The 14,347-nt window shown below is 49.4% G+C and overlaps 1 protein-coding gene across 1 annotated transcript in view; it reads left to right on the top strand.

The window, feature by feature from the left end:
• The first annotated feature begins 7,385 nt into the window (after nucleotides 1-7,385).
• AMOT (angiomotin) overlaps nucleotides 7,386-14,347 on the top strand; it is a 77,947-nt gene continuing 70,985 nt past the window's right edge. Inside the window, exon 1 of the mRNA XM_090060081.1 lies at nucleotides 7,386-7,512. The gene's annotated coding sequence lies outside the window, so the exon portion shown is untranslated. The remainder of the gene's footprint in view (nucleotides 7,513-14,347) is intronic.

Genomic DNA, 14,347 nt, shown 5'->3' with positions numbered 1-14,347 from the left:
TTCTTGGTGTTGCTGAAACAGTATTTTTAACTCCATACAGGTATAGGGCTAAAATTGTTGTTCAATGTCCCCACACAGGTAAAAAGAAACATGACTGGGTTATGAGTCTAAGCAAATTAGCACTGAAGTGCTTATGCCACGCTACCAACTAATAACGCTCGCTGCATCTAAACAGTTATTTTCCCTGTCAGTTGTATTGGTTTATGTTCCTCCCCAGCTAACAGTTTGTATAGTGTATTCTGATGTAATATGGTCAGTTCTCAGACTGCTTCCGTTTTGGTTGATGCAAGCAGAGAATGAGCCGTTTTTACCCACCGTAGTTGCCTTTGGGATATTTTCCAGGAGTAGGATAGATGGTAGGTAGATCTTGCTAACCTGTCATAGAAGTACTTGGCATTCATCAGGGTTGTAAAACAATGTGCTTCAACACCCATTTGTACCATGCAACAATTCCTAGAATGGAGACCTGCATCAGCTGTGTTTGCACATTCCCGCCTGTTCATGTTAGAAATTGCCCACAATGCACTAGGAAGCTCTCCTGTAGTTGTTCAGTAGATATTACAGTGCCTGCAGAACATGTGCATGAAGAGTAGGCTTAGTTTTCCTTTTTATGCTTTTCAAATGGTGCTATTTTGACTACCTTCACACTCCTTGGTGGTCTAGGCTCCTTTTCTACTACATGTATTTGTTAGCAGCTCCTTTCAGTCTCCTACAAGCAGCTCAATCCTGAATCACAGGAAAGAAGAACCGGAAGGGGCCTCATGAAATCATCCAGTCCCCTGGTCAAGGTAGAACCATCCCGGACTAAACTACCCCAGCCAAGTGTCCCATCTCACTTCCACTTGAAAATTTTCAGGATTGGGGAGTCCGTGATTTAGCCTATTCCAATGCTTGACCACTGTAACAGTCAGAAAGTGCCTCCTTATCTCCAACCTAAATTTCCTCTGCTGCAGCTTGAGGCCATTGATCCTTATTTTGTCCCCTGAAGCCACAGAGAAAAGCCTACCTCCATCCTTTCTATAATAGCCCTTCAGGTATTTAAAGACCTAGCAAATTCCCCTTTCAGTCTTTTCTTCTCCAGATTACATAACCATTCCTCATAAATCTTGCCTCCCGGGTCCTGACATTTTTGTTGCTCTCTTGTGGACTCTTGCCAAACTGACCTGTAGTGTAGGACCCAAATGTAGATGCAGGTCTCTAGGAGAGGCCCTCCAGTGCTGCATAGAGTGGACGAATCACTTTCCTTAATTTGCAAATGATACTGCTGTTGATGCAACCCAGGATGTTATTGGCTTTTTTTGCAAAAAGAGCATGCTATTGGTTCCTATTCAGCTTTTAATTCACTGTAACCCCGCCATTCTCCAGTCTGTATTTGTGCCTGCACTTATTCCGTTCCAAGTGCAGGACTTTGCACTTGTGCTTGTTGAATCTCAGCTGCTTGACTGCAGACCAGTTTCCCAGTCTGTCCAGGTCATCCTAGCCCTGCCCCTTCCAGAGTGTCTGCAGCGTGTCCTAGAACAGCATTCTAGCATCCTACTGAACTCTGTCTTGGAAGAAAATGGCTGGGAAGATTAAAAGTGAGTTTTCTGTTCAGTCTGTGAGGCAAGACTAACCCTCAGAGGAACAAAACACTATCAAATTGAATACTACCAACATTGTGGGAACATCAATTTCTGGTTTTTGGGCACATCCCCCACAAGCAGTTGTCCCCAGGAAACACCCCTGCATGCATGCTCTGGCACACACTGAGTCGTCCCAGGTGGGGTAGGGGAGGCTGGGGCCAGCACATCAGTAACCTTACCTGGGGTCCTGGGGGCTTCCTGGGGCTGTATCAGCAGTGATCCAGGTGTGTGGAGCCTGGCTGGCAGCCAGAGCATGGCTCTGGCCAGCCAGGCTCCAGTTTTGGGTGGTGCACACCGCCACCATGTGTGCCAACCTGCTTTATTCTGGTGCTTTTTTTTTTTTTTGACACCAGGATTTGCTGCCGTCAAAAAACACACCACTCTGCAAATTAACAGCGCGGCAAATGGGTGCATGTGTGGCATGTGCGATTTGTGGCACTGTAGACAAGTTTGTAGCACTGCAAGCCACACGTGTGCTCCTTTAGACGCACCCTTTGTGTTTATTTGCAACTCTTATATCACATCTGGAGTCAGCTCAATCCCAGGTTTAATTTAGAGCAGTGAAAGGACTGTTCTGTGTCATACAGGCCCTGATCCTTCCCCTCAACTTCTCCTCTCAGGATTACTGCCAGATAGGAATTGCAAGAGCATTTCCAAGAGCAAGAGTTCTGGTCGCACTACTAATGTATTCCTCTACTGGAATCAAGAACAGCAGTGAATGATAACACCAGCTCCAAGTCCAAGGTGATGCACATGTGCTTCTAGCTGCTTTGTATCACTTTTGAGAAGCACAAAGCAGCTAGGAGGTGGGCAGAAGATCTGGCACCCTAGATGGAAGTTCAAGTTTAAAAACTTGAGCCTACAGAGCGCATCTTGATGTATGTGCCTAATGTTTCATATGTTGAGAGAGGGGGGGGGAGAGAGAGAGAGAGTGCGCAAGCGAGCGTGTTATGTGAACAGGTATATTCTTGTCCTCAAATTTCACCTGGTAACAGTGGGATGACAGTTTAAATCCAATAAGAATGGGTGTGGCAGAGTGAGAAAAGGCGAGAAAGACTCCATTCACACCCCCAACCGAATCCTTTGAGGACCTGGGACTTGCCCACATAGTTTCATATTTCATAGTTAGTAGGATCGGAAGTGACCTGAGAAGATCATCAAGTCCGATCCCCTCCCATGGGCAGGAAAGAGTACTGGGGGCAAACAACCCCGTCTTGGTGATTATCTGGCCTCCTTTTGAAGACCCCAAGGGTAGGAGTGAGCACCACTTCCCTCGGAAGTTGGTTCCAGACCCTAGCCGCCCTGACAGTGAAGTAACGCCTCCTGATATCTAGCGTGAACCTACCCTCCATCAACTTATGGCCGTTATTCCTCATTACTCCCAGTAGTGCTCGGGGGAACAGGGACTCCCCCAATGCCTGCTGGTCCCCCTTGGCCAGTTTGTAGACGACCATCAGATCCCCCCTCGGCCTTCGCTTGTGGAGGCTGAACAGGTTCAGGTCCCGTAGCCTCTCCTTGTAGGCCCTGTCCTGCTGCCCCCTGACCATGTGAGTGGCCTCCTCTGGACCCTCTCCATGTTGTCCACATCCCTCTTGAAGTGCGGCGCCCAGAACTGGATGCAGTACTCCAACTGTGGCCTGACCAGTGCCGCATAGAGGGGGAGGATCACCTCCCCGGACCTGCTCATGATGCATCTGTGGATGCATGACCAGGTACGGTTGGCTTTCCTGACCGCGTCCCCACACTGCCGGCCCATGTTCATCTTGGCATCAATAATGACTCCTCATCAGTACAGAGGCAGAGAAGGATCTTGAAGGGGGTTCCCCAGCCTGTAGGTACGCTGCTGGTTCTTCCTCCCCAGGTGCAGCACCTTGCACTTGTCAGTGTTGAAACCCATCCTGTTCTCATCCGCCCACCCCTGTAACCTGTCTAGGTGTAGTTGCAGCCTGTCCCTCTCCTCCAGTGTGCCCACTTCTCCCCTCATTTTAGTGTCATCCGCAAATTTGAACGAGGTGCTTTTTAGCCCCTCGTCCAAGTCACTGATGAAGATGCTGAAAAGGACCGAGCCCTGGGGGACCCCACTGCGCACATCCCTCCAGATCGAAAAAGACCGATCCACTACCACTCTCTGGGTGCAGCCGTCTAGCCAATTTGTGACTCATCTGACATGCCTGAACCAGCACAGAATCAGGAGAGCTGGGGTCAGTACCTCACCCAGTCCCAGTTGAACCAGGAAGCCTCACAGGGAGTGAGACTGAAGCTGGAGATCCACACTGATGTGAGTCACTGTCCAGAGAAAGGGAAGGGTCAGATCTCTGCACCTAGCTCTGTGCCCGAGCCGGGAGTCAGCTGATCAAGGCTTGATTGTTTCCTTCATAGGGATCAGGAGCCTCAACTGTGCAGCCGAGATCACCCCTGATTGGAGCAGAAAGCTGGCAGGAGAGCCCAAGAAGCCCCGGGAACTAAGGCAAGGCAGTGAACAGACACTGAAGTGAGCCAAGCATTGGATAGGTGAGGAGTAGCTGAACTCACTTTTAATTATCCTTATAAGGGACAGACTCTTGGGTATCCCCGGAGCTAAATCTGGCACCTACAGCAACAAGGCTGGGTGAAGATAGGACTTAAAGTCATTAAATCGCCAGAGGTCTGAGGCAGGAATGTAGGGGTTAGAGGAACTCCCAAAATTTGGCCTTTAAGATCAGTTGGCTGGTCCCGAAGGACACAGTGCTGCACGAGACTGGGATCATTCTTGGTGCTCTGCCCCTGCTCAAGGATTGACTGTTCCCAGACCAAACATCACCACCTCTAAATTTTCCATCAAAGTCATGGCAGGTGAGACTAAGCAAGGGCAGGAGCAGTCTCTCTTGGAGGAGGGAGTGAGTTAAACCTGTCCACAGCCAGAGGCCAAGAATTACCCAGTCACCAAGACTTACCATCCTTTCACAGGTGGCAACTGTGACACTGACAACGGGCTTTGTCTTAGGCAGCAGGGAAAATATACACTCAGTTTGTATTTTTAAATAAATAAATAGGATTGTTTCCTGAATCCAGGGAGAAAAATGAGAAATACATTTGAAATAATCAAACTACCATGTTTCTCCTCGCCCTCAATCTCCCAGGTCCCCAGACCAAGCAGGAGCCATGTAGACATGTGCTGAGCTTGCTTTTAGCTATTATTCATGTTTTGTAGGCTGGGATGCAGACCTCCCACAGCAGCACTGCAGAGGCAAAGAAGGGAGCAAGTCTGTGATCCAGAGAAAGACTATGGATTTTGAAAATCTAATACTATAAAAACAAATATCCAACCAGGATTTATACCAAGCCTTTCTTGTCTGCCTGGTGAGTTAGGCCTAATGACAGCACAATTCATTGGAGTGTCACTCTTGCACTTCTATGTCTTGGATTCCCATGGAGTAACAACAAACATTTCTGATGTGGCTGCCTTCTTGGTATTTACAGTGAAAGGTCAGCATGTGGCCATTAAACACTAAAAACATATTTTTTCATCATCAAAGCCACCTCCCGAAAAATCAGTCAAAACTTCAACGTGGCTGGAACACCCATAAGCAATGATTTTCAATGTTAGAGCATTTTGTTGTCTCAGTCTTAATGTTTGTTCAGCACAATTTAAAACGTTTCAGTATCTGTGTAGCTTATCTAATTGCTATAGTATTCAAGCCTGTGAAACTCTCTCTGCTGAGAGCTCTGAAGCCTTGCTGTGCCTAGATTTTGATTTGAGATCTTTTTCTTCATAGCAAAAGATACCCATGCAGCCTCACAGAAGAACAAAATAGAGAAAGGGTCCAACATGAGAACATGGAAGATATCCACTTCATTATCAGCATTTGATTGGTAGGCAAGAGTTCCCAGATGTCTGAAACTTTTGGCAAGCCTTATTAGTGTTTAAGCATATAGATATCACTGTAGTTAGATATTTATAAATACCTGGATTAGGTCCCTGTGATGATGACGACCTCTTATACTCTGCTGGATTTGTGTCAGTTCTAGATGACCCATGTACACTTCATGATGACATTCCTTTAGATATGAATCATCATCCTTTTAAGTTGTAATTATATTTATTTAGAATACGATTGGGAGGAAGTGATAGCTCAGTACCATTAAACATTAAATACATATAACGCTGTATAAATAATCCTATAGAAGATCTGTATTAAGGTGCCAAAAAAAGATCACGAGCTGTGGAAGGTATTTTGTGCAGCATATATTTAACAATAGAAACCACAAAACAAAATAAACAGAGAGGAAGAACTGCAGTCCTTGCTGTTGGGAGTTAGCCAACATTTTAAAATAAGAGTCTTGAAAAGGCTACTGTATTATTTTAGTCTTAGCCTTGGTGCTGCGTTCGCACCAGCTTAGAGTGAATTAACTTATGCTATACTAGCAACAAAAAACTAAATCTATGAAAACCATTTAGATTCAAGTGCACAAACCAAACTCCAACAGGGCAGAAGTGTCAGCACCTTCCTCCCTGAGTCTCTCTAGAAATGTCCTGTCCATTACAGTGGAAAGAAATGTCCATGTTTTCATCTTTATAAATATATTGGATGGTAACACTTATTGACATGAATGGCATGTGCCCCCAGAGGCTGGGGGGGCACGGCGACCGCCCGCAGGTGGCGGTGACAGCAGTGGGGGCGCAGCAGTGACGAGCGGAGAGCTCTCTCAGCTGGCCGTGGCGGTGTCGGTGATGGAGCGGATTGGGCGGGGGGGCAATCACTGAACAGTGGTCAGTGACCACCTGCAAATGCCACCGGCGGTGTTGGTGCCAAGGGGGATGGTGGTGAGCGGTGACTGCCCACAGGCCCCGCCAGCAGTGTCAGTGGTGCTTCTGTCAGGGGGTGCATGTGCACCTGGGTGCACCCCCTACACATTGCCAGTGGTAGGGCATGTCTCTCTCTGTATAAAGCACCGTGCAAAGCAATGTCACGCTAACAACAAAAGATCACAAGTAGAAGACTTTCTGCCCAACTTCAGACTAACATGGCTAACTGCCTGTCTGCAGTCACGGGCAACATCAGTACTGCATCAACTGTGTGCACACGGTCACTCGGTTACGCACCATCAGAAGTGAGAACCTGACTTGTACAGTCCTTACTGTCCTCTGGTGAGTCCACCATCAAATAATGTCGTCCGCCGGGGCTGTGATTTGGGAAGTGCGCAGTTCTTATAATGTCATTAGCCCTGCATTACACCTTGAGAAAACTGCAGTGGGAGCAGCCATATTCCAGTCAGCAGGGTATCGAGCAGACAGACATGAGTGCGCACACTGCCCTTTCCCATTTCTCACTTGATTTCCCTCCTTAGTGCCTCAAACATGTCCGTCATCTGAGGTATGCTTTAACCAGCACTTTCGCATAACCAGCATCCCTCCCACTCCCCAGTGCAACTACTGCAGGGAAGCATGGATGTAACAGCCGGAAAGGAGCAGAGCCAGCACCAAGGGAGTTGCCAGCGCCCCAGGAAGAGCTAAACAATTGTCTCATGCTCCGTGCTTAGGTGACCTCTCCGTTACTCTGAAATAAATCACTCCAAGTGCTCTTTGTGCATAAAACCCCAGCACCTGGTTATTTTTACCCAGGACCTTGGCCTGACCCCCCGAGCCGCGCCACACGGCCAGGGCTGAGATGGAAACAGCCCGTGGTGCGGCCGAGAACTACAGTTCCCAGCAGGCCGCGCGGTGCAGGCTCGCACCGAGCTCTTCTGGGAGTCCTAGTCCGAGCTGCCTGATGAAAGTTAATAACTGAATCTGGGGTAGGCAGTTCCCAGAGCTCCTCGGTGTCTCTCATTGTCATGCCGCCTTTGTCACCTCCAGGGGAAGAGGCTCAAGATGGATGAATGGGATGCTGCTGGGGCAAGGGCCCGTGGGGTAAGGAGCCAGGGCACTGCCCTGTGGGGTGCGGAGCGCAGGAGAGGGGCTCTCTGGTGCTTGGCTGTGCTGTACCTGGCTCCCTCCAGCCGCTGCCTTGGCAGACGCCCTCTGCCTGCCTGCTGGGCTGGTCGCACTGCTGATTGTTATGCATGGGGCGTGCTGCGGGCTCAGAGGCAGGGGTGCAGGTGCAGCCGGGGAGCAGCCCCCGGCAGCGCAGGGGAAGGGAGAAGGCGCTGCCTGGCTTCGCTGCTGCTGCCCTTTGAACTACTTTGTGTCCACTCGCACAAGGGGAGAGGGCTGGGGATGGTGGATGCAGCCACTCAGTCATTCTCCTCCCCCTTCTCCCTTTCCCGGGGTTTAATCTCCAAAGCTTTTGCTGAGACAGGAATGTGCTGCTACCTCCCATGGGGAGAAGAAAGCCCTGCTGGTTTCCTCCCCTCCCCACAGAACCTGGAGTGGGAGTGCCCTGCCCTCCCCCTCACCCCAGACAGAGCAGCCCTGCCCTTCCCTCCCCCTCCATCAGGTCCTGAGAGAAAGCCGTCCTTCCCTGCTCCCCCCGGACAGCCTTGCCCACCTCTTACCCCGTGGATTTCAGAGACAGCCTTGCCATTTGGCTCCTTTTCCGTCCCTGCCACCAGAGTCTAGAGATGTGGGCTCTCTCCTCACTCCTTCCCAGCCTACGTGGCCAGAAAAGAGCCGTATTTCCATCACTATATTTCCCACCGTGTCCACAAAAAGGCACCCCTGTCCCTCTTCCCTTCTCACCCTCCACACTCACAGCCTAGAGGCCAGAATTAAAAGTGGGGTGGGAGCACAGATGATGTGTAGGAAGGGTACAGGGGGGCACATGCCCCTCCTGAGATTGGCCGCTGCCAACACTGCTGCTGGCGTCTGCAGGTGGTCACCACTCACCAGCCCCCCTCCCTTACCACTGACACTGTCACGACCACCTCTGGACAGTCCCTGCTCAGCCTGCCCTCGCCACCGATGCCACTGTAGCCGGTCCGCACTCACCACTGCCATGCCCCTGCTGTTGACACCACCGCCGACACCACCTCTGCTACCTGCGGGCAGTCGCCGTGCCCCCCAGCGTGAGGAGGCATGCGTTGTTTGTGGCTGGAAGGATAGCTCAGTGGCTGAGGCACTGGATTGGGACCCTGGTGACCTGGGTTCACCACCAGGTTTGTCACAGATTCCTTTTGTGACCTTGGACAATTCGCTTCCCTCTCCTCTGTGCCTCCTTAGTTTTTCATCTCTACAGAGGTGATAATCCTTCCCTGCCTCACAGCAGGATTGTGGGGACTATTCACAAACTCTACAGTACATGGACATGAATGGGAGAGTGGAGAAAGGGTTGTCTTGTCTTAAAGCACTGAGAAATACTGAGGCTATGCAGGTCCCCTTTCTCCCTCCACAGTCCAGATGGAGGGTGCATCGTTTTCTCTCCCTCCCCTCTCAAGTCTAAAGATTCACAGAAGTTTAGGGCTGGAAGGGACCTTGTGAGATCATTAGGTCCAACTCCCTGCTCTGGGCAGGACAGACTTCTGGGGTCAAATAACCCAGCAAGGTGAGCTCCTTTTGACGATCTCCAGGGTAGGTACCTGCACCAGCCCCACAAGGAATCTATTTCAGAGAAGGCAGCTGCCCTTCTTTCCTCTTCCTGAGTCCCCCAGAGTCTTTGGGAAGGTGTAGGTCATCCTAGTCCTCAAACCCTGTAGCATCTACACCAAGATTCTGCTCAGTTTCTTCAGTCTTTACAAGCCCTTAATATTAGAGGTACACTGATACATTGGTCCGATACTGGATTGGCACCAATATAAAGAAAACTGATTGTATCGGAAATCAGCCTGATGCAGCCAATAATGTGGCCAATAAATGCCCGTGCATGCATGGAGTCGCAGAGCAGCACGCAGGCAGCTAGGAGCACAGCCTGGCAGCTTGGAGACCCGTGTGCAGCTGGTAAGTCTGTTGTGGTGGACGGGGACAGGGGAGGGAAGGGATGTGTGGGGAAGCAGATCAACACCCTGACAGTGAGGGAGGAGGGAGTGGGGCTGGGGTGGGGGCAGGGGCTGTACAGCCAGGATGGGGCAGAGTGCGGGATGGAGCTGCAGCTTGTCCGGGGGACGCAGGGAGGAAGAAGACTCCCACCATTGTGCGCAACCTGGGAGGGCATGGGGAGTGGGGAGGGTGTATGCCCCTGGTTCTGCACGGGGGTGGGGAGGCAGGGTATGTTTTAGTTGAAGGCTGGGGGATGTACCAGGCTCTTCCTGGCTTGTAGGGGCTGCACTCGGGGCTGTGCTCCCAGTGCATGGGGGCTGTGCTTAGGGTGGGCAGCTGTGGTGTTGGGAGGGGGCTACAGTGAAATTTGGGGTGGCTGTAGCCCCCAGTAACTCCCCAGCCTGTAGCTGCAGCCCCCCCATGCAGATCCAGGGGCACATGATCCCATACCTTCCTGGGGTATGCACAGCTGTGGGAGCCACCCCCCACCCTGTGTCTCCCAGATGAGCCAGGACTCTGTCCAGTGCCCCACCCCACCCCACCCCACCCCAGCTGGGCAGCGCCTACCCAAGCCCCTGCCCCACTCCCTCCCTCAATGTGGGGCCTTGATCTGCCCTCCCCCCTTCCCCCCCAAGTCCCTTCTCTCCTCCATCCCCATCCATCACAACTGACTTATCAGCTGCATGCACTGTATCAGAAATTGGATCAGTACCGGTCAATATGGCTCCTTAAAAATCGGCTATCAGTATCCGTCCCCAAAATCTCTACTGGTGCATCCCTACTTTACAGTCATCAGAGTGGGAGCAACTTCAAGCCCTCCAGTTGTCATGTGGGGGGGACCAAACTGAAAAGTTTGTTAGCAATCCCAGCAGAGTTAATACATTTATCTTGGTGTTGCTTTCTCCAAACAAGTTTTGGGATCCACCCAGTCACAGCTGTCTTTGGGTTGTGTCTGTGCCTGGCAGTCTTTGCCACCACCCTCACCTGGCCCCCTCACTTGAGAGAATACCCATGTTGACAGTCTGTGTGTCAAACCTATTAGACATCTGCTATGATCCTGCAATCCAACCACCAATTCCAGTAGTCCTAGTTTCAGGCTGTAAGGAACTGTGATCAAACCTGGGATCTGAGTGGGGTAGAGGTTGATTTAAACAACCTTTGTTCTACCTTGATCTTCTGGGTAGCCAGATTTAGCCCCCAAATAAATTAGAGTGACCCAAGGGGCTCACAGCAGTGGGTTTCCAGGGGTTGGTATGTGGTTCTCTGGCAGTTCTTGATGTAATCTAAGCCAGATGAATCTATAGCTCCGCCATTATTCTGTGTCAACAGGGCCACAGCAGGGACTGTAGCAGGAGGGCCTACTTGGGGCCCATCCCACCATGGCCCACCTACCTGTTCCTGGGCCAACCGCCCATGTTCTCGTCTGCCATGCCTTGATGTTAATTAGTTAATAGATGTTAATAAGCAGGAGGCTGCTCATTTTCTGCCCCAATGCCAGGGGGTGCTATCTGCGGCTCCTTTCGTCTCCTACACCACAGCCCAAGCCTTGCAGATGGCATCTCGATGTTCCTTTAATCACTGGCCCCCACAGCGGGCCCCAGAATCCTCCTATTGAACCCCACCTAGATTCTTCTTTCTCAGGCAGCCTCTTCCGTCATCATACCGGGCAGCAAGGCTCCCTGAGCTGGTTCCCCTTTGGGTGCAGTCCCCCACCGAGACCTTCGGCTCATCCAGCCCTGGCCCACCTCCAGGCCAGTCGGGACCCCAGGCCTACAGCTCTCGGGCATCCCTCATGGTGGGCCCCTGGCCCTTCGACCCTTCCAGTCCTGGCCCCAGCATGGGCCAGTCAGGGGAAACTCAGACAGGCCTGAGTCTATAGCCCTTTTCTCATCCTGTGAGGGTCCACCCCCTGGGCCCTCCAGAACAAGGGGTAACCCACCCAGTTGTGGGGGCTAAGGCGCCGCAACCCGCCTTTCACTGGGGTGGTAACTGGCCTGGCATTTCCTGGGGAATCCCACGCCACTGGGAGCCCCACCAGTCCACCCACTCCTGGCAAGGTGTAGTTTTAGGTCATACCCAGGACAAGGAACCTCCTTACCACCCCCTGCCTCCAGATGACACCAGCAGCCCTTTGGCCAGGCGGTGTTGTTGTCTGGCCTCCAGCCACAGAGCTGTCTTGTTTATATGGGCAGCCCTGAATCTAAAATGTCTGCCCTTATTAGGCCCCTGGCGGCTGCCAGCTCCAGGCCCATAAAGTAGCAGGCACACACAATGTCCTGCCACAGGGACCAAAGATTTGGCCCTAAATTGTCAGGTTCAGACTCTCAGTGTCAACTCCCAAATAATTATTGGCTGGATCTTGTAAGATTCTAGCTTCCGTCAAGACTGTATGGAAAAAGTAGGGAGGAAACCTTCTGATTTGATTTTGATTCTACCTAATCATAATGGTAATGATAATGACAAGAATAAGTAAAGTAGTAGATGGTAATTTAAACCCTCTAGTTCTTTTATCGGAATTAATCATCTGCAGGTCTCTAAACTCTTTCCCAGAGATAGGTGTATTATTATCCCCATTGCAGTCACAGTCTACAGCTAATTAAAGCTATAACCTTGATGCTGAGAACTGGCGTAGAAAAACTTGTGAGGAAACAAAGGAAGGGGAAAAGAAAAGAAATGAGGTGAGGGGTCTGAATGAATTTCAGAATAACAAAGAGGGAAGAGATGTGATGGAAGGAGATGGGAAAAACCATTGCTGGCTATTTGGGAAAGATTGTGGGTTTACAGTCATACCAACCGTGGCTGTAGAATGTGCTGGAGGACATACTTGGTGCATCTACAGGTGCACATCTGCTGCACAGTAACCAAAATTACTGCTTAGTATGGGTGCACTTCTACACATGCATGCCTCTACTGCACAGTAAAAAAGGTGACTTACACCTACTTGAATGTATATTTAATATCTGCATCATGCAGGTATCAAATTTACACCCGATTAATTACTGTACAGTAATGCACGTGTAGATGCTTTACTGTGCAGTCCCAAGTCAGTCCACACACAATGTTAATGTGCTTTAATGCCTGTATGTGTAGACACTGGCCTATTCCCACTTACTGTGCAGTAAATTTAAGCTGGTGTAAATGTACATGTAGACATGCCCAGCGTGTCACCAAATGGGACAGCAAGAGGCAGGAAGAGAATTCTTGGACAGTTCCCGCTTTGAAGCCTTCAGTTTTCCACAGCATATCTGCAGAGAGCTCACTTCTTCCCTCCTACCCTATTTTCTTTCATTTGTCAGTGTTTGGAGAGAGGAAGGAGGTGAGGCACTGTTGGGTTTTCTTATTAACTTAATCTGTGGGAAGCCCTCTATAAATCATGGAATTTCCTAGTCTTGCTAGGAGCTAGATATTTGTACAGTGCAATCAAATGAAAGATCCAGGTTACTAGTCCTTTGACAGAAAGACCGTTATTCTGCTCTTGTGACTCTTAAGTGTGTCTGCCTTTGAAGTCTGAGGCTTAAGAGTCTGCATTAATGATCAAGGGACAGAGCTGAATACCAAATTCGTATCTTGCTAAGGCAAGGATACATGTATGAATGGGGAAAGAGGGGTATTGGGGCATGCGGCACGTAGAGCTCAGCTAACAGAACAGAGAAGCATTTGAACTCTTTCTGGTAAGTTTTCCACACTGGTGGCCAAATTCTTTTAAAAAATCTCAGAGTTTAGCACTTTCTTTTTTGGACCCTGGCTCTGTACGTTGTAACAATCTCTTCTTGTACATTACTATGTTCCTGAGCATCAGTTGCTCAAAAAACATTGAACCTTGTGTTTGAAATCAGAGTTCTTTGTTGAAGAGTAGGAATTTACTCTGGCTTCCTATACAGAAGTCTTCGTTGCGTACAGGGTTGGGCAACATGGTCTTTGTCATATGACTGCCATTCTCTACCTAAGACTCAACTTAATTTCCCTGGTGCTTGTCTGGTGAAAAACTGCTATGGCGTTCTGTATAAAGTATTATCATCAGAATGAGCTTCTCCAGAACAACAGCTTCCGAAATTGACTGTATATAGAATATTACTGATTATTATTGCCCTGCTAATTATTAATCACCATTAGTATTTATTTGTTCTTGGTAGTACAAAACTTCATTAATTTATATCTATGAAAACCTGTCCATCTAGCTGTCTGCTGGGCCATCTCCTAAATTAAAATACACAATTGTGACTACAGCATATGGGCAACTTGGGTGCGTCTACACAAGATGCTACAGTGATATAGTGACACACTACAGTGACATAGTGTCAGCGGGCACAAACTGTGATGCTACAGCTATATCGCTGTAGTAATGTGCTCCCTCGCTATAATGCATTGCTACAGCGACATAGCAGCTAAAAATAACTGTGCGCTACTGGCATGGTGCAGAAGGTACTAAACAACGGTGCAGTAACATGGGAGCATGTGTAGATAAGCCCCTTGATGCACAAATATCTATCGCTAACTACAATAAAAGTAGACCCAGACTCATATGGCCCTCAGTCCATCCTCTCATCGTCTTCTGCCAGCTCTTCTGGCTGCTTCCTCCAATAGCTATCCTTATTGGATTAAGAAATAAATCATTAAGCCCTCAGTTAAGTTATAGGGGGTCAGGTTGTTGTTGCTGGGTTTTTTTTCTTTTTAAAGAAAAGAAAAGAAAAAAAGACCAAGAATGGATTTTCAAGCAACCCAAAATCTAAACCAGATTTTCAAGAATTTCTCTCTCACATAGGCATCTTAGTGAGGATCAGAATCCAGCAGCTCTCACTGTGACATTTATAGCATATTGGGTGTGTCTACATGT

Source organism: Crocodylus siamensis, chromosome 8, assembly GCF_052110815.1.
Source record: "Crocodylus siamensis isolate JL-2025a chromosome 8, ASM5211081v1, whole genome shotgun sequence".
Taxonomy (NCBI): domain Eukaryota; kingdom Metazoa; phylum Chordata; order Crocodylia; family Crocodylidae; genus Crocodylus; species Crocodylus siamensis.
This window is presented reverse-complemented; position numbering and strand designations above follow the sequence as displayed.